This window comes from Cyprinus carpio, chromosome A22 (assembly GCF_018340385.1).
Source record: "Cyprinus carpio isolate SPL01 chromosome A22, ASM1834038v1, whole genome shotgun sequence".
NCBI lineage: Eukaryota > Metazoa > Chordata > Actinopteri > Cypriniformes > Cyprinidae > Cyprinus > Cyprinus carpio.
In genome coordinates, this window is record NC_056593.1 from 8,346,770 (window position 1) to 8,373,571 (window position 26,802).

Below are 26,802 nucleotides of genomic sequence, written 5' to 3' on the forward strand. Positions count from 1 at the left end.
AATGAAGAAGCGGGGCAGAAGAGCACACTGGGATAGCTTTTGGAAGACCAGCCCCACTTGTACAGCTCTAGACTGAGGTGGTAATTACCAAGGACTTTGCCAAACTCTGTTCTTCATCTCCATCTCCTCCATTCCATTTTTTAGCTGAGCATCAATTTATCTTAGACACTTAGAATGTCAATTGAATGACAAAAACATGTTCTTTAAATTTCTTATCTCATATCTCTCTTACAGTACATCTTTCACTTTTTTGCCAGTTTGTTCAGAATCTACCAATCCCACCGGTGCCCATTACTGAGTGAGGATGACAACAACGGTCTTTTCTTTCTGGGTGCAAAAAATCATCTACAATCACACTTTACAACAGAGGTACTCACATACACACCTAAACGCCAAGATACACACACACACTTCTCACAACACAGACTATTACGTGTGACCTTTTTCATAAAAAGCCTCCTTCAGGAGCTTTTCACTCAAATCAAGATGCTTCAGGACCAGGTCTATATGCCATATCCTCCTAGTACCCAAAGTCTTCATTCATTCGGAGAGCTTTAATTGGTTGGTTGGGTCACTCCTCCCTCGTAGTGAATGTTAAATTAGCCGTTTGTTCGGTAATAACCTATAAAAGTAAGTCGTAAGGGAGCGGAACGTATATCAATGAGTGCCTCTTTTCCTACCTTTCACCTTTTCTTCCTCTCCCTGTGGAGTGAGGAGAGACGTGTATAAGCATGCTAATTATTCAGCGTAATGATTGGTCCATCTAGTTAAGAAGCAAACACGCTCAGCGTTATTGACTGCTTGGCCAAATAGGTGATGGGTGTATTTCACAATGCCAAATGGTCAACACTCCTTTGAGGAAAAACAAGAAAATACAGAGATTTTGCATTATTTGCTTACATGACTTACATTATTTACACATGTGATAACATGGAAAGATGGAAAAAGGTGAAAATATAGATAAAAAAATGAAACAAAACATGAAATTTTAGATATACAGCAAACCAGCATTTAGTTGTGTAAGGTAGAAATAAAGATAAAATGGCATTTTTGTGTGTCTGATAAACATATGCAGAGTCTAATACTGCATGTTTTTGTTAGAATTTTTTTAATAAACTACTTCAATAAAACATAAAATCATTATTATTATTATTATTATTGATCATTTAGCATTTCGTTTCCAAAACTTTGCCTAAATAACAATGATAATAATAATAATAACAACTGTTTTTTCTTATAAAAACTAACATTATATATATATATATATATATATATATATATATATATATATATATATATATATATATATATATATATATATATATATATATATATATATATATATATATGTTTTTTCATAATTTCGCCAGCAGTGTTGCAGTTTTAAGACAGCATATTGAAAAATAAATAAATAATAATTGTATACGACCTCACCTTTGGTTCTAATCCTCTGTACTTTATTACAAGTTAGGTCACAATTCTCATGAATAACACATAAATAACAAAAATAATTTATTTGGAATAACAGCAAAATCAAATAATACTTTTTCTTCAAGCATCAAAATGCTTTTAAAATTCAGTTACTGTAGATGCTCAGTATCTTCACCCCCATTCACCACAGGCCTGAGTGTTTTTTTCTTCACAGTAGATGAGAAGAGGGGAGAGAGGAGGTTAGGACTGAGGGGAACTAATGATGAGAAATCAGCGTGCAATCTCACCACCCTGAAATGACCAACTGATGAAAGCCGGAAGAAACATATAACATATAATCAAGATAAGGCGGCCACCCAACACCAAGTGTTAATAATTAAATGCATGCAGTATCTGTTCAGTCACTTGCTCGCTCTTGTACACATTCTCTGATCTTGTAGAAAAAGTCACAATAAGTATATTCTAAATATAATCATTAAATGAGAAGATGAATATCAGAAATTCACACATTTCAGTCCATCTTTTGATCATCAGATCTTGTAAGATCTTGTACTTCTAACAAACTCTCAATGCGTAAGTGAGAGAAAAACATCTCTGTTACTAGCCAAGGGCTCAGCTGTTAACAAGTTACAGCCCAAATGCAAGTTATAGTCTGGTTGCAAAAGTTTTTATTATGTTATATATTTTATATCTTGGTAAGGATATAATTGTTCTTAAATTAAGCTAATTATAACCGCCATGAGACCTGTGATTACCCCTCTCTCAGATCAGGCCCGTGTTTCTCCACACTTAAGAGTTGAACAAGGATGTAACCGCCTACAATAATAATACATAAACCTGTCCACAAACAAATTGGAACACATTGTCTCCTTGCCTTACAAGACTTACTTCTGTTTTATTTGTTTTTTTCTATTCCTACACACACATACTGTACATACATATGCAAACTAAATGTAAATGTTTGAAATTTATTTTTATTTTTCAGAGTTATTGAGTGAATGAATGAGCCAAAGATGATTGATAGAACAATCAAATGACAACGATAGATAGAGCGATAGATAGATCGATAGATACAACGATAGAACGATAGATAGATAGATATAGATAGACAGACAGACAGACAGACAGACAGACAGACAGAGACTCGAATCGTTAGAAATCTCAGAAGACGCTGCGGAAGCCGTAAACCATAAACGTCTTGTTCTCGCTTAAGAAATTCCAGCAGCAAACATTTGTTTGTGATGTCATGTGTTATTTATTGTGCATTGAGTAACAAGATCACCGCACATCTAAATTCTCACAAAGATGTGTTCTGTGTCCTCACGTCCTTTCGAGTTTGTTATTTTATTGTAGCCTGGGGTGAACGGCCTCCACGAGAACTCGAGTCTGTTCTTTGCGTTCTTGGAATTGATATACAGCCTTTTTCTCTCTTTCTCTGGCTTTCGCTTCCAAATTCACCTGCTTTTATTGCCCCAGTCCTTGTTCCTTTCTCCTCACCTCCATCCTTTCATTTTAATCACCTGCCCTCTCAACTCTTTATCAGTCTGTTCCTCCTCTCATTTGGGAAGTCGTGGCCTAATGGTTAGAGAGTCGGACTCCCAATCGAAGGGTTGTGAGTTCGAGTCTCAGGCCGGCAGGAATTGTGGGTGGGGGGAGTGCATGTACAGTTCTCTCTCCACCTTCAATACCATGACTGATGCCCTTGAGCAAGGCATCGAACTACACAGAGGAGACAAATTGTTGAACAAAGACTATACAAAATGTACAAAAAATACTCTCTTCCATTCATGTTCACTGCTCTGTGTGTGTGCACTTCGGATCAGAGCATTCTGAGTATGGGTCACCATACTTGGCTGAATGTCACGTCACTTTCTTTCACTTTCATTTCCTCTCCAATTCAACTACCTTTCATCCACCTGACTCATTCTTTTACTCCCATACCGTTCACTCCCATTCACTCATGTAATATTTTTTTCTTATACCTTCTCTTTCTTTTTTGTGCCCTTTTGTAATTCCAGCAGTGTGACCAGACAGCTGATGAGAACAAAATCAGTGTTGTCAAAATGAGGACCACCCACCGACTGAACAAACCAGCCTGAAAATAGTCCCCTTAACCCCCTGCCATAGAAAAAAAAAAAAACATGCCGCTCCACATCTGCATTATTGCAGCCAGTCAGATATGTGCAGCACTGCATGTCTCATTGTGGTTTTGATGTGCTGCCATTGCGATCATTATCTCCTCCTGATGTTGCCTCTTTATTTCGCCTTTTTTTTTTTTTTTGAGAGTATTGTATCTTTTCTGTCATATTTTCATAGTCTTTCTTAGTCACAAAGACAGAAACAAACACATACTGAGAAAAATATTACCAGGACTTTTTGGGGGAGTGCCAGTCACACTTGTGAGTGTGCCAGTCGTGACTAGCAGAAGCGAGAGAAAGCCATTTATAGTGATACTAATACAGTCCAAGATGACGTGATTCCCTCAGCACAACATGATTTACATGTTCCGAATACAACGTCCATTATTGTTCCTGGAACAATACCTCTCACCCTAACTTAACCTCTAAAAACCAATCACAGATTGGCCTGTGATTGGATGATTGTTATGTCCCACTTGTGTAAATGACTGGTTAGTTCACCACTATTTACTCATTATGCAATTACAAATGAGTGCTAGTTGTCTTTAATAAAAACTAAAATGAGAACATTGTCATTTACTGAAATTAAAATACAACTGGGAAAAGCTGAAACTAAACTGAAAACTTAAATGCATTTTCATGACTTTGAAACATGTGAAACACAAAAGGAGATACTGTGCAGAATGTCCAAGCTGTTTGTTTCTATCCAATGAAAGTCATTTGTGATTTATAGCCAAGCTCCAAAACGAACAAAAGAGAACCATAAATCATATAAGTTCCGTATGACTTATGCCGTATTTTTATATGACAGCATACAAAAGCCAAAATTTAATTTATTTAAACTAAAAATATATCTTTCCCTGTAGCCTACACTTTAATTTTTTGTGTAAAACTGAATTTGTGAACTACAACAAGTTGTTCTGGATCCAGTTTATGCAATTACTAACGATCCCTATGATTCACTATGGGGTAGACAAGCAACTGACCCCACATCAGTCTTCAATTCTGCAGTTTCCTTTCAATAAAAGTGACAGTGCAGGGATCAGAGTGCTGGGTAATATGGTCTCTGCTTGTGGTCAGCAAAAGCACAGCTGTAAGTTACAGCGACTGTTTACAGAGTCAAGCAGAATTCAAGAGGTCGAGTGGCATCTTCAGCTTAGACTCATCTGGTCATTAATCACTTTGAGTTGATTCACTCCAACCAAAAAGAATTACTGAGAACAACAGGACAAGAGTCACACACAAGCCACAGATGTCTGAGATGTATTCTACCCCACAGCTACCACCGAATGAACTGGATTGATTTTCTGCATTGCTGGTTTATAAGATTTTGCTATTTTTGTAGCCTCAGACAGGGCTGTTCACACAAGACATGTCTGTGCTGTTATTTAATTGTCTGCATGTATTCATGAGACATCCTCTGCGAAAGGCCATTAATTATAAAACATGTTTAAATATTGGACAAAATAATAAAGTTCTCGACATTCACTGAACTGGTTGTAATAGACCTGACAGACTCAAGACAGAAATTGAATATATCTAGCACTCACTAAACTCATTTCTGATAAATCACTCCTTGCTGAAGTAATATAGACACCAGGTTCCTAGTAAAGATGAAAAAGCAGGTCAGTTTATATGATAATAATAACCATACTGGATGTAAGGTAATTGTGTGTAATTCAAATGCTTTTACCATGGTTTCAAAAGCATATCATATCTAAGCTAGCTATGAATAAAAAGTGCTGTTTGTAGAGGCTATTTAACGTATTAGGAAAAAGGTTAAGAACCACTGGCCTACTCTCTTTAGACAAGAGAGAGAGAGAGAGAGATAGAGGGAAAGACAGTGATGCATTTCCACTGAGAAAGCAACGATTTAGGAAAAGCCTTCAACTGAAGTGTGAAAAAAAATAGAAGACATGCAACACTGAGCCAGAAACACAAACGCTCACATAGTGAGCGATTTGCTTAAGCACATGACAGGTAAGGATACATCACACCGAATGTGAACTTAAGTGGAGGGCCGGTCAAATTTTCCATCCTTCCTACTTTCTGTCGTCTCATCTCTTCTCTCGTTCTCTATATCCTGCGGCTCAGCGGAGGGAGGACTGTATAATATGCAGCATCATGTAGCAGCAGGCAAAAAGTCCTGCAGGATTCAATAACAAGAAGCTAATAAGATTAGCGCGACGCTAATGCAGATGAGCCACTGGGGTGGAGAAGCCAGAGAAGATCCCCCATCCCTGGAAACCAATAGAAGATGCCAATTTACACTGATCTGGCACCAGCCTTTTCCCTCACACCCCAATGTTAAGCAGCAATACCAGCTCTGGTGCTGTACAAGGTGAAGACCCCACTAAAGGGGAAGAGTGCAGGCATTTGGCTGGAGAGCCGAGATTGAAGGGAGAAAATGTAAGATGGACATTTATTGTAGAGAGAGGATGGCATATGACAGGGTTGCCTACATGCCTGACTGAGTTGCTGGAGAGGGGAACTAGCACCTGGCAACTAGTTCTGGGTAACCATTGACTAGCTAGAGATGGAATAGCTTAGTGTGGAATCCTAAGGGCCCTGGGTGGAGCTCTGCCCGGTAACTCCCTTTCATTGGTCCCCAGACAGGTGTCTTAGCCAATGATTGAGCAGTCAATGGAAACTTTCCACCGGGACTGGCAGGGTTCCACTCCATCAGGCTTGGCTCCATTTCTCACACAACAAACAAATGAACAAACAGCAAAACAAGAAGTAACCCACTGCTCTCATTAACAAGTCTCAAAGGAGTTTCGGTTCGAAGAACTGGGCAAGTCTTTATCATGATTGTCAAATTGGTCTTTATCGCTCCAAGACGAAGAAGTATTCGGTAAGACGTCCAGGTAACAAATGCCCCCGTGAGCCTAAGGAGTCGGGACAGAAGTAGAGAGAGGATAAGAATTGGCCACTAACACAATACTATACAAGCCCGAATTTATCTTGGATAACCCAGCACAAACACACAAAGTCCCAAACAGTCTGTCCGAAAGCCCCTTATCTACGCTGGAGTTGCCGAAAAATGAAACTAGCATGTATCGGCTGTTCCCATCAGAGACACACGCATACGCTCGACTTGCCAAGCAGTCTCTCATGCAGCAGCACACACTCAGTAGCACCTCATTGCACAAGAGGCAACATGTCGCCAAAGCAATCTGGGGTGCCGACAAGTAGATTTGACAGAAGCACTGGTGTATGGTAGGAGATGGAGACGATACAGCGTGAAGAGAAGAGACTCATACACTCACAGTTACAGTGCTTTCCAAAAGGGCTAATGGATAAAATCTCTCTAAGAGTCTCTGTCAGCAGGTCGCTGGGTGTACGACCCCAAATATTTACCCGCTATATTTGCTTAGTCCTTTGAGATGCTCACTGGAAGATAAAGATTTTTAACAAGGTCCACCATGCAGTGTAAATTTGTATGGTGTAGCCTGCATTCTCCCAGATGTACTCCTAATATGTTCAGAACCTCCTGCCTATATTCCGATTTTATATAATGCACAGATGTTATGCATATCCTATTGGATCTAGAGGTAGCAGGAATGTAGAATATACATTCCTATATTATGTAGTGTATAATTCTTATTGGATAAACCACTACACCACCCCTTACAATGTATCTATATAATCTACTGATGACACAAACTTTGAAGAAGTTTGTGACTCTTCCCATGGGCCCATGCATTCAAGAGTTGTAGGAACTGAGAATACTTTGGGAGCGACGAGAAATAATGGGACTGTCGTTCGCCACACTGAGTTTTTAATTGTAGTGTCTGTTCTCTAACTGAACTAAGTGATATTTATTACCAAAAAAAAAAGAAAAAAAAAATGGACGTGACGTAACCAGTTTTGTGGCTTGACACCTGTAACACAGACTATTGCAGCAAGCCTAATGCATACTGCAGACAAAACTGGACTGGACTTTCTTGATCTTCCCAGATCTAATCTGATCGGCTGGATTTATGCAACTTTTGTGATTAAAGGCACAAATTTTTCTATTAGTTAGTTTTGAATCCAAGTCTTATTTACAAGGTAGCAAGTTGATTCAACAAGTCCTTCTTGAGAAAGAACTAATTACTGGATTTGCCAAAGCTCATTAGGTTATTGGCATCAAAACACATGAAAGCAAATCAAATTGAGCTTGGTAGCTTTTACATGTCAGTCAGACCGTCTCCCTTGGCAATTCCTGGCTAGAACAGACTGAATGTGAACCAGATTTTGTGCCGACAGGTCAGGACAAAATCAGGCTAAATTTGGGCTGGTAACTACAAGTTCCTTGCATCACTACAAGGGTTGTTCAACAATCGATTGCCATTGTGTCTTCAGCACAGTCTGGTACAAGACACAATGGTGATCGATCACTGATCGACCCTTGCAAAGATGCAAGCAACCAACAACCATTCCGTTTTCAGCCCACTTGTTATTCTACAGTCCCTGTAGTAAGTGTACCTTCAGTTGGGATAAAAATCTGATTGGAATGTTTTTCTTTTCACCCGTCCTCTCTTGGCCCATTCCTTAGGGACTAAGTGAATATATTTTCAGCATGCACAATCCTGAGTTATTGAAATGTGGACTGACTGACAGCTATACTACAATGACTTGCCATTTGCTTCTAAACCCCGAGGAGAAGCTACAACCTCAGTCAAACTAAAGAAAACCCTTTGAGGCAACTGGTGCTACAGTAAGGACAAGCAAGCAAATAAATCCTGCCTTCTGGAACCACTGTGAATCAGGACAAATGTAAAAAAGCACTATAAAACACAGCAGAAAATAAACAAATTTTGGGTTCTCACTCAAGAGAAATGTTTACTTCCACCTTACGCAGATACAAGCCATTATTGCAGCCATGACAGCGTAGGTTAATCCCTTCATTACTTACAATGTGTATATATGAGGTATATTAGGTTTTTTGATCTTGGTTTAACTTAAGTTTCTATTGCCATTGTGCAGGGTGTCCCTGGAACAAGAAACACAACCGTTTTTATTGGGCGTTATATTGCTAAAAAAGTTAACACATTTTTCTCTTTATTAAAGGAGAACTACTTCACTACAGTGTGCTAAAAGTGTGACAAACGCACTCAACACCAACACATACATACACACAGACTCAAGTAGAGTAACATTTCCCCACTGGCTGGCAGACTTTCTCGGTTGGACTTCAGAGTCGGAACACAAATCACAGCAGGAGAACAGCTGGGACTGTCTGGTGATTTCTGAAATAAGTGTGTATCTGTTTGTGTTGCACATCAGACAAAAAGTAATCACCTGACTGGCTGACAAATAGAGAGATAATGACAAAGAGAGAGGGATATGAGGCAATATAAGGTACTCCTATCCAAGCAAACTACATGATTTTTATTATGTATATTTATGTTTTCTTTAAAGGCTTTTATTCATGATGTAGATGGAACACTCTACTATGTAAATTACCCCCCCCCCCACCAAAAAAGACCTTTTAATTATTTCTTAGAAATTATTGATCAAAACAGTACACTGACAGATAGACAGGCTCAGCATCTTTTTTATTTTTTTATTTTTTTGTGTGTGTGTGTGTGTGTGCATATTTGCCTGTTCGGGATGTTGCCATGACAGAAACCTTGACATTCCAGTTAAAGTTTGAAGGGAGTAAAGCCAATGTTAATTCTATTAAGAAAGTTTAGGCTAATCTGGCCAAAGATGTTTTGTAAATAAATGTTAATTTAAAAGCAGTCTTTGATCAGTGTGTTATTTAACCGTTACCCCCTTATGGCTCAGATGAGGTTTTGTTCCATCCTCCATGCAGTGCCAGCTCACACCAGGAGCGAAGCAACTGGATTCGTGAGACCACAAGATTTGCCTGTCCAACAGTGTTTTGGGTTTTTCCTTGATTTTTTTAATTTATATATATATATATATATATATATATATATATATATATATATATATATATATATATATATATATATTATTTTTATATTTTTTTTTTTTTTTTTTTTTTTTTTTGGATAAAAATTTCTGTTCATATTCGACTTGAAGAAACCGAATAGTCGCAACAGTGCTATGATCCACTCATACATTGGGTGTAGTTTACAATGGTGTCCAATATCATTAATAACTGCTAAATCATTAAGATGCAAGCCTCTTTGCAAAAGCTAATTACCTAAGCAGATTTGTGTAATACAAAGCTAAGACTAAAATGATTAAGCACTATTTGCAACTACATGCAGAATGATATGCAGAGCAGTAGATGCTACACACAGGAACATCACAATATTTAACTTTTGCACTATTATAATTAATTCTGTTTAGGAGGCAATAGCATCTATTCACTTTAAATTTACAAGAGGTTTGTGGTATTTAAAAAGTTCTTACCTTTTTTCACTCTAATAAATCAGCATTCAAGGTATAATTTGAACTCCTCTCTGTATATAGGATATTTTGGATGGTTCCGGAGGCTTCTTGTTTTAGTAGGACTCTGCTGCCACTTTTCAGATCCAAAGGTCAGTTATGCCACAGTAACAGCTTTGTTTACTTAGATCTTCACAACCGACCAGAGAAGACCCTGCATTCAAAACACCCAAATCTTCTGTGAAAGTCCACTGGGGAAAAATAGAGGGGGGAAAAATTAGAATTTGATTACATTTCAACAAACAGACTGCACGCAATATTCCAGGCGATCCCAATGTGTTACCATGCACACACAGACACGCTTCATTCTATGGCCTGAAGATTTGTCAGCAGCAAAAGACCATCAAAACTGTTTTTCTTCTTTTTTATCCTTAGCATGTAAGCAGTGATTTTTCCAGAGTACAAAGCGCACACAATCACGTCTGCCAGTAAAAATGAAAAGATTTGAAATTTAGACAGCAGATGAGAATGAGAGATGCTTTCATCTGAATGAATACTTGAGTAGCAGTAACATATACAAACAAACAAAAAAAAGAGTAAAGATTAAATTTACAGTGGTGAAATGGGCCTGTTCATATCAACAAATGGAAGAGAATTTACACTATTCGCTAAAATGCCTGGCCTGCCTCTAACAGACACAATCCCACTGAGTTTTACTTCACCTCTTAAATGTCACTACAGGTCAGTATCAATTAAAATGTCACTGAGGTCAAACTATTTGAAAAACTATTTCAATATTTATTTTGGGTTAAAAAATAAAAATACAATTTTTTTTTTTTATAAATACATATTTAATTTATTAATATTATTAAATTAATATGTGAATAAATAATATTATACATAAAATAACAGATGTGAAATGAGGCTTAGTGAGGCAAAGTTGATGAACATTTTATTCCAAAAAAAGTTTAAAGTGTAATTTCCAGAAAACGCAATAAAAAATATAGACTGTGGTAAAAATATACACTGTGGGACATGGACATGCATAAAAAAATAAAAAATAAAAAAAAAAGTTTGCAAGGCCAAAAGTGACCATAGATGAAGCACCATCCAACTATACACATATGTACTTCTACTAATCTGACAGGCAGAAACAGAAAGAGATGAAGGGGAAACTATTATTAGAGGCAAAGTGAGAAAAAGACAGAAATTGAAGATGGGTGATGTAATTGGAATAAGGCTGACAGATATGAAAGGAAATCAGAAAGTCAGAACAAAAGATGTAAAATAAGAAACAAAGAAGTTCTGTAAAATAAGCATCAGGGTGTGGATGAGCTGCGTTTTATTCTTCTTTTGTGCACAAGTGTTTTCCAAAGTGACCACACAATTAATTTCCTTTTTGACATCTTTTAGTTTACCGAAAGGATTTATCAGAGCTCTCCAAATTGATTTAGAGAAAGAGAGACAGACAGACAGATAGACTGACTTTGTGCAAGAACACAACACTATATGGCAGGGGTCAGCTGTGATTATTCAAAAGCAGATGAAAACAAGCAAGGCAGGATGGAAGTGGATGTGAGCGAGCTGAGCAAAGATGAAAATGATGTTTCGATCCAGCATGGTGGCAATCAATGCGGAGCAGAGAGCCATGACTAAACACGGAGAGGGAACGACGGATGGGATTTAGAAGGAAACATAAGTCTACGACAGACAGGAAGTTAGTAACTGAACAACAAACAAAATCAAAAAGAGAATGCATGGACAGTCCGCCTGGATGAAAATATCAAGTTTAGATAATAAGACCCAAGCATTCTACTAAGAGAGATGTTTTAGGAAGAATTATTACAAGGATAAAAGACCTATAAACATATAACTCAACTATACAGATATACGTAGCAAGATCATCTCAACTGATTCTCCTAGACTGCAATGATATGAAATGCAGAACAAATGGAGTCTAATGCTTCTCATGTGTTTCGCCTGAGAATAAGATCCCTGTAATCTCGAATATGTCTTCTGTAGAGCTTTAATCTTAATAACTCAAACTGTGCACAGATTTGTGAGTAGCAGAGGGCTTTATATTTACCTCTACAGTGCTGTCAGTGGCAATCACCCATACTTGTTATTTACCCTCTGTTATTGTCAATCTCTACCATTCTCTTTCTGCACTCCCACTTGTCTGTTTATTCTTAATTTCCCAGTCCAGTTCCTCTGTCTGTCTCAGAAAGACCCAAACATCAAGTTAAACTCTCAGAGGACAAGCTCTCTCCTTTTGCTTTGACTGTTTGTCATAACAACCTCTCCATCTTCCTCTCTTTTCACAGTATCAATTGGCATGGATGTATTTTCACACCAACTCCTGTGGAGTTAAATACCTGTGTTTTTTTAAAAAGTCTAATTATTTTGCAAATACCTTACAGCAAAGTGATACATTTCAACATTTCCATCTCACGGGAACAATTTTCCCACTTAGATTGATGATAGAAACATTATTGAGGTTTCATCAAGATAATTAGCTGTATTTTTTTCTCATGTGGACGTTATGAGAATCCAAGGCCACACAGATAAGTAGGATTCATTGAGAGGGCGAAAAAAAGTGTGTAACGACCATAACTTGCAGAATTTTCATATTTGAAAATACTATCCCTTTAAGGCTTGAAGGAAGGAATCTAGTGATAGACAGACAGACAGACAGACAGACAGACAGACAGCTAGACAGACAGACAGACAGACAGACAGATACAGACAGACAGACAGACAGACAGACAGCTAGACAGACATAGATAGATAGATAGATAGATAGATAGATAGATAGATAGATAGATAGATAGAGTAGCATCGGTCTTGGATTGACCAAATGTTGTAGTCCTAAACTAAAGGCGACTTGGAAAATTAATGCTTATCAAATTTCATAAGTGTTATATTTTCAGACCGTACCTGTATACATTCTAGAAGGTGAACAACCTTCCTATCTAAGCTTTACGATGTTTTTTATGTCTCCTACACACCTGCCTCCACATCCGACCCCTTTACTAAAAATTACGGAAGACCAAGCATTACTTTAATGACAGCTAGTGCGTCAAACACACCCACTACCCATTAAATCTTGACGTCAAGAATGTGCATTTTCTCAATGCCATTGAATAATAGTAATAAGAGCAGGCGGGTGTAGTCGACGATGACTCACAATGAAGTGTTCAACGGGCTGTAGCCACAGGGAAGTATACAGTATCACTCTAAACAAATATGCTGTGATTGAACGTCAATCTTTAGAAAATAGATCACCCCCCAAATTGATGTTTCATTAAAGGACATGAGCAAGTGTGCTATACCGTCACTTCAGGGGCAAATAGAGTCTTTGAAGATGGGTCATGTCCTGCTGTTTCACCTTGCAGATGTATTATAAACAGATAGGTATGATTTAAAGCTTTGTTTACCTAAAAATGATTTGTGTATCCCAGATTAAAGCTCTGAATTTTGACTTTTCATTTCTTAGGACATTTGATTTGAGGAGATTTGACTGAAGAGATGTTTAAACTTGACGTGAAAGGTCTTTGTAGATGCTTTTGAGTTTTTCAGTACATTCATCATAACAGAAAACAACTGTCATATGACCTTCATCGTGATGACTTTGAGATGTTTACTTGCCGGGTATCATGTAGCAGCTACGGATGTCAAGATGTCTCTCTATTCTTGGTCTTACTTTGTTTCTATCAGACTTACAATCTGTTCTTCACCCAAGATACATGCATTGTCAAAATCGGCATGTCTATTCAAACCGTACGTGCCCCCTCAATATCTGCAGTGAGGGGATTTCACGTGGGGCGTATCACTTCCTGAAATGTTGGGATATCTGGTTGGAGAGTAACATGGTATTTGCACAAAAAAAGTAAACTTTAGGTCTTTTATTGATTTGTACACATTTTCAGATTGGCTATGATGGCATATTGTGTGTTCATAGGAAGCACTGACTATGAACTGGTGTGGAAAAATCAATGAAAAGTCAACATGTGGACTTTCTCACTGCAGTGCCAGATGATATTCAGTTGCTTGACTGAAATAAACACCTAGCAAAAAAGCTAGGTAGCAAGAAGTAGTTATTTTTGGGAAAGAAGAGAAACAACTTCTATTGCCTTGGCCATGCTAATACGCAATATCATTTCTGCAGGATTCAGAAGCAGCTTTTCAAGAAATGGACCTCTACAGCATCTGGAATCAGAAGGTTTAGTGAATTTTCCGCTCTGACAGGATTTGCACACCCACTACCTGTTCCAGCGTCTTATACATCCCACATTTGGCAAAGCTAAAATACCATTCTCACTTTTGTGGTGCCATATGTCAGTCATATTATGAATTTGTGAGTACGACACTCGCCTGCTGTCTCCATTTCGCACCCAAACCTTGTACGCAGAAGTGTGAAGAAGTGTTTACTGAGCCAGAGACAAAAAGACAAACATACATAATCATTCAGGTAAAACATACTGGCGCTGAGAAGCTGAATAGAATGGATGAAGAAAAAAAAAAAAAGCAAAAGTTAGAAAAAAAAGTAAACTGGCATATCCCACAAACAGTTTCTCAGCAGCTGGTGATGCATTAATGTGGAACATTCAGTGAGCTACTGAGATGAAATGAAGACTTGACTGAGAAGTTGGTGGAACTTGCAGGCATCTGCTTAGTGAAGTACCTTGAGATGCAGTGATTCTATCTAAACTCAAAAACAAGGGAAAAATCAGTCCAACAGTGACAAACTGACAGCAAACGTCTCAGCATAATCACAACTTGGGACTTCCATCTGAGGAGCTAAAAGAGTAGAAAATGGGCTTGAGGATGAGTCCTACCTACATGCCAGAGGAAGTAAAACTGATCCCCATGATAAACATTGCATGTTGGGTTCATAGGGCAGAGGGGGGATTATAGCAGCTTTGGAGGGCTTGATGACAGTGCGGTTTGTGGCTGGAAGGGCATGGACTAAGAATCAGTACAAGCTCAAAGTGAGCATTGAGCAACTTCTCAGCTATAATTGCATGCCAAGAAGCTGTCCATTAATAGCTGATAAAGTGCCGTGGCAGCTGCATTGGACATTTATGTTTAAGGACCACACATGGACAATAAAGTAAAATGCACACAACCACAACCTTGTGCTGCATACCCTTAAGGGAAATCCCTTCTAATGTTCTTAATATTAGCTAATTATAATTAGTAAAAACTAACTCTAATATGCTTACAGGCTTGTTTAAATAATAAAGGGGTCCTATTATGCTCTTTTACAAAGTCTTGATTTTGTTTTGGGGGTGTACTAGAACATGATCTCATGCTTGGTGTCATTTTTCACATAATTTACATTATTGCAATACCTTTTTTCCCCAGCCTGGTACAAACATCTTGATTAGTTCCAGGTTTGATGAAGGCCCGCCCTCCGAAAAAACAAAATGTAATGTAATTGGTTAACTGTCCCAGTGCGTTGTGATTGGCGAACAGCTTAGACGTCGTTTCAAAACTGCCCCGCAACCATTCAAATTTCCTAGGCGGGAATTATTTTAATGATATTCGAATTGGCAGCTTTGTGACATCACAAAACCTGGATAAAACAACACTGTAGTCCAAACGGGCCATTCGTTGTAGTTCTTGAAAAGGGATTTTTCAAAAACAAAATATCTCCCTTTGGAGTGGACTTTGAGATTTTTAACTTTGTAGATCTTTTTTATGCCCAAACATACACACTACATACTGACTAAAATTCAAAAAGTGAAAAAGCATAACAGGAACCCTTTTAAGATATTAGACTTGTTCCAAAACCTTCAAAGGCTGCATATTATGGACATGGAACATCATACTGTGAGTGATTGATCTGAAACTGTTCATAGGCACCCTTACCAAAAAGAAGTATACTTCAAGTTTATTTTATTAAGTATACTTAAGTAAAGTTCAAGTATATTTTTAAGTATACTTAATGTAGTAAGTATTTAAATATCAGTGTTCTAGTAGTATACTTGTAATACTCCTTGGGACTAATAAAGTATACTTGTATAAAAGTAGTAAATTTTAAGTATACAACCAGTTTAGATGTTTTTAGTTTGTACTGCAACTATACTAAAAGTGAACTTACAGGTATACTGATAGTTTACTAATTAAATAGTTGTACAATTTTTTAGTACACTTTGAAGTATAGTCTCGGTAAACTACTAGTTTAGTAGTTTTATACAGCAAGTGTACTCGTAAGTTTTCTTTAAATTAACTTTACATCATACTTTAAGTATACTAATATGTCCCTATTTAGGTATTAATTTGTATATATGTTGTTTTATGAATACCTGAACATACAAACATAAAAAGAAAGAACAGGTTATCTGCTTTAAACAAAAACATTTTATTCTAGCTTCATGCATTCTTTTTTGTAAACACTTGAAGTTTCATAAAAAATAAAAAAATATCTGATTGTGTTACATTACATGTGGAAGCATCTGTTGTTTCAGTTTCTTCTTGGCTTTTTTCTGTACATAAGATGTGTAATAGCTCCCCCCCACCCCCACCTTATAACAATGAAAACATGGATTCCCGAAGCACAAGTAACTTTAGCTAGTTCTAGTATACTTAAATGTCATTTTAAATATATTTCTGAAAAGTACATAAAGCACATTTCTGAGAAGTACTTAAAAAGCAGACTGAAAGTATACTTTGCTACTTTTAGTTTAAAAGAAGAATACTAATAGCACACTTGAATAAACTTCTTTTTCGTAAGGGCAGCCCTGATGTTAGCATGTTGCTAAGCTAACAACACTAAACTCGAATACAAAGCACAGCTAAAATGGTGCTTTACTTGGACTAAACTGTTTAGAATGACATTTCTCTTGACTTTTCCACCACTTTGGATTTTTTTCATCTACTCACAGAGCTTGTCTAAAGGCTTGCCTTTTTCTGTGATGGATACATGCTGCCTTAGAATTTGGTCAAAATAAGGTATCTTAGAAGGTAGCATAATTTTGCTGCCAGTCTTTTTGAATAGCCTTCTTTTATGATGATTTTTAGATGGGCAACCTACTAAGTTTTGGAAAACAGCTATTATTTAGTCTGTTCATAAATCTTTTATGGAGAAATTCCCACTAGGAGGTTTTATTATCCTTAAATTTCAATCTAAACTGAGTATCAAAAGCTGTTCAATAGCAGACACATATTTCTACTCTCCACCTCTCTTTACTTTCATCGACATGACCTCTTTCTCTCCTTCCACAAGTGCTTTGCATCTCAAATGATTTCCCATAACTGCTTTTATCACAAGTTTGAGAAAAAAAAAAAAAAAAAAAAAAACAAGTTCATTTGCACTTCCGCAGCCTGAGAAATCACTCTATTCAGATCATTATCTCCATTACTCATCACCCACAATGCTGTGCGATTCGTTTATTTGCATAAAGCAAAGTACAATCCATTGTTTTCCATTTTGTCACATTACACATTTGCATACGGATTTGCATCCGGCTGTTTGTTTGAGTTGATGTTGCTCTAGCTTCTGATAACCTTGATTTAATAGGGTTCCTCCGCCATGAGATGGGTCTCGCCTCAATGAATTTAAGACCTTAATCTGGTTGGTTACTTCCATTAGCTATCTTAAGAAAATTAATAGTGAGGGGTAATTCCAGCATCTGCAAAACTCCCCCAAGCACAATTATTGCTAAGAATGTAATCAATCCTTATCTAAATAGAAGGACACTACCTGATCTGTAATCTAACGGTCATTAAATCAAACAGCCCATTAAAGAATATTCAAAAACTTGTCTCAGCTTATGTTAGAATTTCACATGCTAACATTCATTTTAGCTTGTTTCCCCATTCAGAACATATAGAATGGTATTTTTTGTACTGATTAAGGGTTAATTTTTAATCCATAGATATGTCAGACAAAAGATTACTTTATTATCTTAAAGGGAAAGTTCATCCAGAAATAAAAATTGTCATTATTTATTCACCATCATGTCATTCCAAACCTTTATGACTTTTATTCTGTGGAACAAATAAGATGTTTTAAAGAATGAACCAATGTTGCCATGTTATTAATATCAGCCACAAGCAATACACTACAAAAGCAATGAGTTTCCCAACTAAAGAGCTGAAGCTAATAAGAGAGTATGATAAAATGTCACCAATAAAAAAAAGAGAAAGAAATGGAGTGCATCCTGGAGAATTTTGAACAACAATATTGTGAGGTACTTATTCCCTTTATGCATCCGTATTGCTGTTCATCCTACACTCTGCCTATACAGAAAAAATCTTTTGCCTTGACCTTTAACACACACATGAAATTCTATATTTGCCTAAAAGGCATCATGATCAGGAAAATGAGGAACTGGTAGATTAACTGGGTTAAGTATTTTGATTAAATTCAAAACAGCATTTTACTCTTAAATGAAGCTTTCTAGCTGTGAATGAAAAAAAAATAGTTTGAATGTTTCAGACAAAATTCAATGCAAATGTCATGCACATTAACATGACCACGGGATTTCTCACACATCATTCATGTTATTCAAGAAGAATTTAAGGATGTAAGGGTTTGGATCTGCCCAAAGGGTTTAGCCAATTAACGCTATTTCTAGCCTAGTTGTAAGCGATCTGGTTTGGGAAATGAAAAGCCACAGATGCAGATTTTCAAGTGGCAATCTTTGTGCTTCCAGCACTGTTATCCTTGAATTTCTTAAATAACCCCCCGGTTGCTTTAGAAGGACTGTCACTGCAAGTGGGTGGCCTTCAGTGGCAACACTGCATACAGCAAGTTTTTGAAAAAAAAAAAAAAAATCTTCTGGCCTTGTTCGTGTGGTGATGAATAAAGATTATATTCCATTAGACAGAAATGCCAAACTACATGTGGCCTTTCGACAACTCAACTCACAACAACCCGAAAGCCTCAATATAGTCTGGATCTCTGAAGAATGGTCCACATAATTCTAAAGCTTTAGAAATGACTCCAATGCCAGAACCTATAAATAAGACAGAGTATTTCCAGTGCAGTTACAATAAGATTCACAATTGTCTGTTCCAAGGAATAACCTTTTCTGTCTGCTTTTATAAGACCCAGATGGTTCCCCAGAAACTGAAATCAGCAGGCTTTATGTATAAAAAAAAAAAAAAAAAAGTGTATGCAGTTGGAATAATCCTGAAGGCTCTTGTCAGGAAATTAGCTCATGTCTGAGAATGATGTTGGGAGTAGGGCTGCACGATAAATGGAAATGGAATCGAGAACGCGATTCGGCAGAAGCTACGATTGTCATGCGTATATTTCAATGAAGCACCGTTTTGTGATCAGCAGTAAATCTCCATCCGAAGGCCAGAGGGCGCTCTCGCGCTGAAACTCCAAATATGCCTCGCAGAAGAAACCCAGGAAATCCCTATAGTGGTAGCTGGATAAACAGAAGATTTAACTGCTTTTATTGATTCAACGTGACTAAAAACACTTGATTATGACAATATATGGTTTATCGGAGTTATTATTATAATTTTCATTAAAATAAAGTATATTTATAATACAAAAATAAAATATATCCATAATGGAATGCCTTTATCACTGCTTAGAATACTATGAAATATGTTGCGTGCCTTATTCTGTGTAAGAAGCCACATCATATCATAGAAGGATTTATTTCAAACACTCGACTGACGTTATGAAGTGAGTTTGGAGTAAAAATGTTATTAAATGTGGTATTTTCACATGCTTTCAGATGGAGCAGCATTTACTACACAGAGCCGTAGTTCACTGAGAAGCTTTGCAAACAGCTGTTATTATCGCAAACGATTTCTTAGATTTCATAATCGTGCAATAAAATTGTCTGCGATTTTTTTTGCGTAACTTGTCAGTGAACTACGGCACTGTGTAGTAAATGCTGCTCCATCTGAAAGCATGTGATGATGATTTACTGCTGATTACAGAATCGGCTTTACTGACAAAATGTGCATGACAATAGCATTCGATTAATCGTGCAGCCCTAGTTGGGAGAAGGTATAAGGACTGTCTTCATCAACCGTACTAAAAGCAAGTGTACAACTCTGCTAAATGAAAAGGGACCAAGAAGTTAAATGTGAGCCTGCATGAATCTGAGGCTTCCAGTTCCACCTAGTTTATCTACCTAACAAGAGAGCCAATGAGATTTGTACATTTTGAAGATAAAGTGAGTCGGGATTGCCTGTGCAAAACTCATCACCATGATGCCATAGTGTTGGGGGCAGGTTCCAGGGCATTGATATGCTGTTGCTCTGTGGCTGCATATTGATCCAAGTCAAAAGTCTCCTTGATATTCTGGTCCCTAAATATGGCTTTTCAGGGGTATATTTAGGGACAAGTCAGGGGTGTCCAATCATGCTCCTGAGGAGACACTGTCCTGCAGAGTTCAGCTCAAAAGCTAACTGAACACACTTGAACCAGCTAATCTAGGTCTCCAGACTTGAAACATTTTGGCAAGTAATTTGGAGCTGGTAGGAGCTAAAGTTAGAACTGGTTGGAGCTAAAATGAGAAAGTTGGCCCTCCAGAAGCAGAACTGGACAGCCCTGATCAAAGGGAATTACAGTATTTACCCATTCCATCATCTGGCAGGCAAAAAATACAAGTCTGATCTCTAGCAAAAGTACCAATACACCTCTCCTCAAACAATCATACAGTTTGAGGTATTATTCATGTCAGTAGCACAAGCGATACAGGACGAGTAAAAGTTTAATACGAAGGGTTAGGATCTGAACAATCTCTAACCCTTTATGAACAATGGTAAGCATGATCCCTGCAGATCAGCTTCCTGTCAGTGGACAGTTTATCTGTTAGCAAGGCAAAGCAAGAGAGCTGTCTTTGTGTCTATGTGAGTCCACCCAACAGAAGGATGAGTATGTGTTTCCAACTACGTTAGAAAAACACCCACCATTAGATCTGCTGTGGGACTGCTTGTGTGTGTTTATGAATAAGGAGACAGACAGCAGAAAGGAGTCTGAAGCAATACTCTGTACACTGTCAAAAATCCTCAAGCCTTTCGATGATGTTCTCCACACAAATAATTTCCTGGCACAAGTCACTTCACGGAGAACTGAATCTCTGTCTGGCAGTGTCTGCAAAATAAAGTTACACTCAGGTACAACACAAAAGAAAAGAAAGCCCCTCTGAACATTTTTGGAAAGTTACAACCCTGCTGAAAAGCTCAGTGCAGACTGACATGACTGTCTATTGCTGGTTAGTGCTGGTTTAGCTAGTAGTATCAAAAGTTGTTGAATATCATCATCCACAATAACATTCGCCAACTTTGTTGTTTGTTTTTGTTTTTAGGCGGGGACACATCTAGGGCCTCTAAATTCTGGAAGACTATTGTATTTTCAAGAATTTGTTTTGTTAAAGGCCCAACAGATATTCATTGTAGTCGTTTAACAATTCCTGTTGAACCTCTGACCACCGGAGAAGTGCAGTTCTACACTTCCCATCAAGGACATCAGCCTAATTACTGCAGAGTTTGGAGGCTTTGTAGAATGAAAAACTGGCCTGTTCTTTAAACACAACTGTCCATTTGGATCATTTAGCTTGCATGGAGTGTGTTTGCTTATTTGCTGCTTTAAGACAAATCTGTGTGACAATACACACATTTTATGCACCATTTCAACACGGGTGCCAGTTAGTGGTGGGAAACCGAATAACAAAATCTCATCTGTTAGCAACACACAAACCCAACGTCCAACTAACAAGTAAAGCTTCTTTTCAGTTCACAGCCCTAAAGTAAAAACCCTTGGGTTGTTCTAAACCAAAAAGTGGGAGTATAAGATGATGCTTAATAACCCAAAAGGTTATAAGTTTACAATAAACAAATTAAGAGATCATTAACATGGGAAATTAGCAGCTTAGCAGACCATGCTGTTCTCGTCTCCATAGTCCAAGGGAGAACATTTACATACGGAAAGGCCTATCGCTGACAGGCTAATCTCTCTGTTGATGTGCTCTGCCAGTCAGCAGGGTTATATTCATAAACACTATTATATATTCCCAGCGCACTAATTGTTAGGCTTATTACAGTTATCTTTCTGGGATGAGGGGAGGGTGGAAAAAAGAAGGGAGAATTGGAGCTAAGAGAGATAATTGGTGTTTCCAAAAAGAGACAGCAAAATGTGAAGAGGTCTTGACCCTCACGTCCCTCAGGAAAAGCTGATTTTGGCTATGTTCAGAACAGCATGCTAATATGCTGGTATTACTATTTCTGCAGTATATAGATTGTATACCATGAACAGTGTGTACAAAGTACACAGTATATCCTCTGCAGTCAGTAGTAAACTAGTAATCAATTCTGAGCATGTGCATTTTTCTAATTCATTTATTAAACAATTAGACTATAATTTAAAAGGCTGACAATGACGTTTGCCATTAAAACGCTATTTCATTACATATGAACATATTATTTAATAGGGTAAAATTTGTACTCTGTGGGAAAGTCCATAGTTGATGGCTACCGACAGATAACTTTCCATACACAGTGCAGTGGCCTTAAGTCACCAGTTAATTAACTTCCACCGAGTCCAAAGACAGCAGAGGACTCTCATTATTGAGGGTCAAAGGTCAAACGATCTAACTTGGTGAGTTATTATTGTCATCTAGCATCTTAGGAGATACCATTATCCAAACCTGCTCTTTGCTCTTCAACAAAGTCCCACAAATAATATGAGTTGCCCAAGCCTCTGGAATACAGACTAAACCAAATATAAGGGGATAATCAACCAAAAGCTCCTTACAACAAAAACTAAACATCATATTACATGTTTTTTCTACACCTAATTTCAATTATATCATCATCAAGTTAATAGCAAACCCCTCAGCGAATCCTGTTTTGCAATTCTTGCACAATTAAAAGCAGTTGAAAGAGCAAGATGCAAAGATTCATTACATGTGCATGCCAACCAACCAGAATAGGGCAAGTCACCATGGTGCCGTATAGGAAAAAGCAAGTCCCAAGTACCCACACACATTCACATAAGTATCTTCTCAGCACTCTCTCTCTCTGCTAGTGGTCGATTCTCTGTCCGTTTATCTCTGTGATAGGCCTTATTAATCTTTCAGGAATTTATCTGGCGCACACTTATAGCAGTTCACACACACACAACTGGCATAAACACTTCCAAGCCTGGCAACATGGAGAAGATTTAGAGCAACAAAGATGCTATCTGAATGTTGTGGGTGCGCTTTTTACATTGTGTGTCATTCCATCTAACGCCAGAGTCATTAGAGGAATTAAAATAGCCCTGTAGCAACAAAGGGAAACGCCACAACAGGAAACAGATCTGAACTGTTCATGCCAGCAGCCCCTAAAAGAACCTCATCTGATAGTTATAGAGATTCCCGGACAATATACAAAGACAATTCGCTTTTGTGTGTGCTTTAATGTGCTCACGTTGGCTCGTGCAGTTCTGAATATCTGACTCATTCTGTCAGACTGGCAGCTAATCTGTTCAAGCATTCTGAGCTCATCTGTTTTGACCACAGTAAACATAAATATTTAATTGGCTTGTTCGCTAACATTGGCCAGACTTGATAGGCAGCCATGTGAATGTATATCTAGTTCTTGCTCTTGTTCTGTCTGGCTCTTGACTTCCTCTCTTTGTTTTTCCTGTCTTCACGTCCATACTTCCTTATTTTCCCTTCATGTTTTCTTCTCTGTTCCTTTCCATACTTTGCTTTTTTCTCATTTCCCTTCCAACACTTTCTTACTCTAATGGCTCTAGAAAGTCCCCTGGTTGTCCTCTGTAATCACTGCATATTCAATGAGCAATTTTGCATATTTAAGAGCCCCAAATAATCATGTCATGCATAATACATGAGTACCGTTCTCAGATAATGTGATAAGGTCAAGAAGAGATAATCTCTCAAAAACAACACAATAAGCAGCCATGAAAGGGAAGCTTTACATTCACCCTGCAGAAGTTTTTTTGGAATGGAAATTGGAAAAAAAAATGGAAACCTTAATCGGTGCTGAATGTTCTTCAGAACATGATTTTGCCTAATATAAAATATTTCCCTGGAACTTTTTCTCTAAGTGCATTTAGATTACCTTCCATTTTTTAGCTCCTTCATCCTATTAAAAAAAAAAAAATTAAACTTACAAAAGAGTTTGAATTTGTTAAAAAAAAAAAAAAAAAAAAAAAATATTTATAATGACTAAAAGCTGACTTAGCATTGGTCCTCTCAAATGGACCCAGAAAGAAACTCACCTGGCTTTATACTCCACTGAGTCACAACCCCAAGTCTGTGCAACATCTGGACTTAAAAAAAGAAAAACCTTCCAGAGTCTCCAGTAATTCCATTGTAACTCATTCCTCAAACCATTCGGCCTGGAGCCACTGTCAAATTCTCAGTTCCTATCACATCATTCATTTTATTTTACTCATCACACACACAACGCCTCCTAAAATCATGACTTCTACAAATTTTATCAATCGCTAATTAGCACATTCAAAATATGCGATGGATATGCCTGTTTACATTTTAACTGAGAATACTCCATGCAAACAGACAAAGAAAATAGTGTTAGAGAGACTGAAACAAAGTTAGAACTATTGAAAAAGACAGATAGAGTGGCAGCAATCATGTACCTGATGGCTCCACTGGTCTTCCATCTCCCTGGTCTCTTTACCTTACATGCCTCCTCACTTCCCTCAGTTTTATTTTTTAGTGCTCTCAACTCCTCAGTCCACTTCTAATATAATTTTCAATTATGCAGATCTCAGCATCTTATAGATGAATTTACTGCTTACAAACAAACACTCAGAAGCGACACTTTCAGATTCATATAGCACAACAACAACAAAAAAAAAAAAACTGTTTTACATTAGTTCTTCAATAAAATATAGCTGATGACAAGATGACAAGAAAGTGATCTAATGAGACAAATCTTAAACTCTAAAACATCTGTTCTTAAAACTGTATTTCTTGTGCTCAACTGTCTAACAAGAACATATGTATATACTGAACTATATGTACTGTATCAATGTATAGTAACTTGTTATTAACATTTAGAAATATTATGCAGACCATAACTGAGTGACACCAAGCTAATTTTATCTATTTATAGATTTCTTCAGCGAATGGACCACTGTGCCAGCAATGCAGGCAGTGAGCAGTTTTAAATTACATTTAAATCCTATTTATCAATAGAATTTGGCTTAATTCTGACAGGTGCACATTCTTAGACCTTTATTAGAGGAAAACTCCTCCTGTGGTAACTGTGTGCTGCACAAATGGGCTCTTAGAGATAATTGGAGCAGTATGAGCTGGAATTTGAGAAAATATTGGTTGGGTTCTAAAATGGAACAAAATATTGAATTATTGAATATAATTCAGATTGATCATGTCCATTAACAGTTCTTATGAAGAAAAGATTGAAAGCACTACATACTACAGAGTTTATAGCAAAAATTAAAGAAGCATTATATATTATAGATGTATATAGCTTTAAAAAACGCTACAGTACTGTAAAATTTCTAAAAGAAAAGTTGGTCATTCAACACAAGAGTACTAACACATCTACTGTTATGAAAGCTTCCATGAAGCAAACAAATTCAAACTTATGCAAACGAATGTTCCAAACGAAGATCCAAACTGCCTTCAATAATAACAATAATTTAAAAAAAAATAATAATAATAAAATCTATTCCTTCACTTTTCCTGTTCTCTTATTATCCTCCTTTTCTTTTTACTATTTTGAACAATGACTGAAACCTTGTATAACAGACACTACTCGTGTTTATTGCCATCTTATAAGACATCGCTTGTATTGGTCTCTGTAAGTCACTTTGGCTGAAAGTGGCTGCCAAATGAATAAACGTAAATGTAGAATCATATGTAAGAATACAAATAGATACGAATAGTTAGCATGTTGCTATGCAGTTGTTATTGTGTTTTGCGAGGTTCTCTGTTGTTGGCCTGTTGCTATGCAGTTGCTATTGTGTTTTGTTGTAGTTTCTTGGTTAGCATGTTGCTATGCAGTTACTAGGGTGCGGTGGTTGCTTGATCATTAGCTTGTTGCCTTTTATGTTTTGGGTGGACACTTGTTGTTAGCATGTTGCTATGCAGTGCCTATGGTGATCTGGTTGGTTGCTTGGTTGTTAGCATGGTGCAGTTGTTATGGTGTTCTGGGAGGTTTCTTCATTGTAAACATGTTGCTATTGTGTTCTGGCTGGTTTCTTGGTTGTTAACAAGTTGTGATTGTGTTTTGGGAGGTTTCTCAGTCAAATGTTGCCGTTGTGTTTTGGGTGGTTCATTGGTTTTTAGTCTGTTGCTATGCAGTTGCTAGGGAGTTCTGGGTGGTTGCTTGATCGTTAGCTTGTTGCTATTGTAATTTGGGTGGATTCTTATTGTAAGCTTGTTGCTATACAAGTGACTATGGTGATCTGGTTGGTTGCTTGGTTGCTAGCATGATGCAGTTCTTATTGTGTTCTGGGAAGTTTCTTCATTGTAAACATGTTTCTATTGTGTTCTGGCTGGTTTCTTGGTTGTTAACAAGTTGTGATTTTGGGATTTTTGTTTTGGGAGGTTTCTCAGTCATAAGTATGTTGCTGTGCAGTTACTGTTGTGTTTTGGGTGGGTGCTTGATCGTTAGCATGTTGCTACAGTATGCAGTGATGATGGTAATCTCATGGTGTCTTGGTTGTTAGCATGATGCTATTGTGTTTTAGGAGCATTCTCAATTGTTAGCATGTTGCAGTTGTGTTCTAGGTGGTTTCTCATTGTTAGCCTTTTACTATGCAGTTCCTAGGGTGTTGAAAAAAGCCCACCCCAAGTCTAAATGAAATTCTGTTGCCAAAATATGGTTTTTGTAGATCCCAATCCGAGTCCTAATGTGGGGTAATTTATACTCGTTTTGTCATTTTCCAGGGGTGTAGACAGCTAGA

General features: G+C 37.4%; 2 protein-coding genes across 3 annotated transcripts in view; both read right to left on the bottom strand.

Annotated features, from left to right (window-relative positions):
• LOC109047541 (protein phosphatase 1 regulatory subunit 29-like) overlaps positions 1-26,802 on the bottom strand; it is a 905,211-nt gene that overhangs the window by 836,094 nt on the left and 42,315 nt on the right. For both annotated transcript variants that reach the window (XM_042712418.1, XM_042712419.1), the window contains exon 2: positions 9,942-10,168. The gene's annotated coding sequence lies outside the window, so the exon portion shown is untranslated. The remainder of the gene's footprint in view (positions 1-9,941; positions 10,169-26,802) is intronic.
• Positions 1-26,802, bottom strand: part of LOC109046565 (beta-1,3-N-acetylglucosaminyltransferase manic fringe) — a 788,629-nt gene that overhangs the window by 706,332 nt on the left and 55,495 nt on the right. The gene's annotated exons all lie outside the window — the stretch shown is intronic.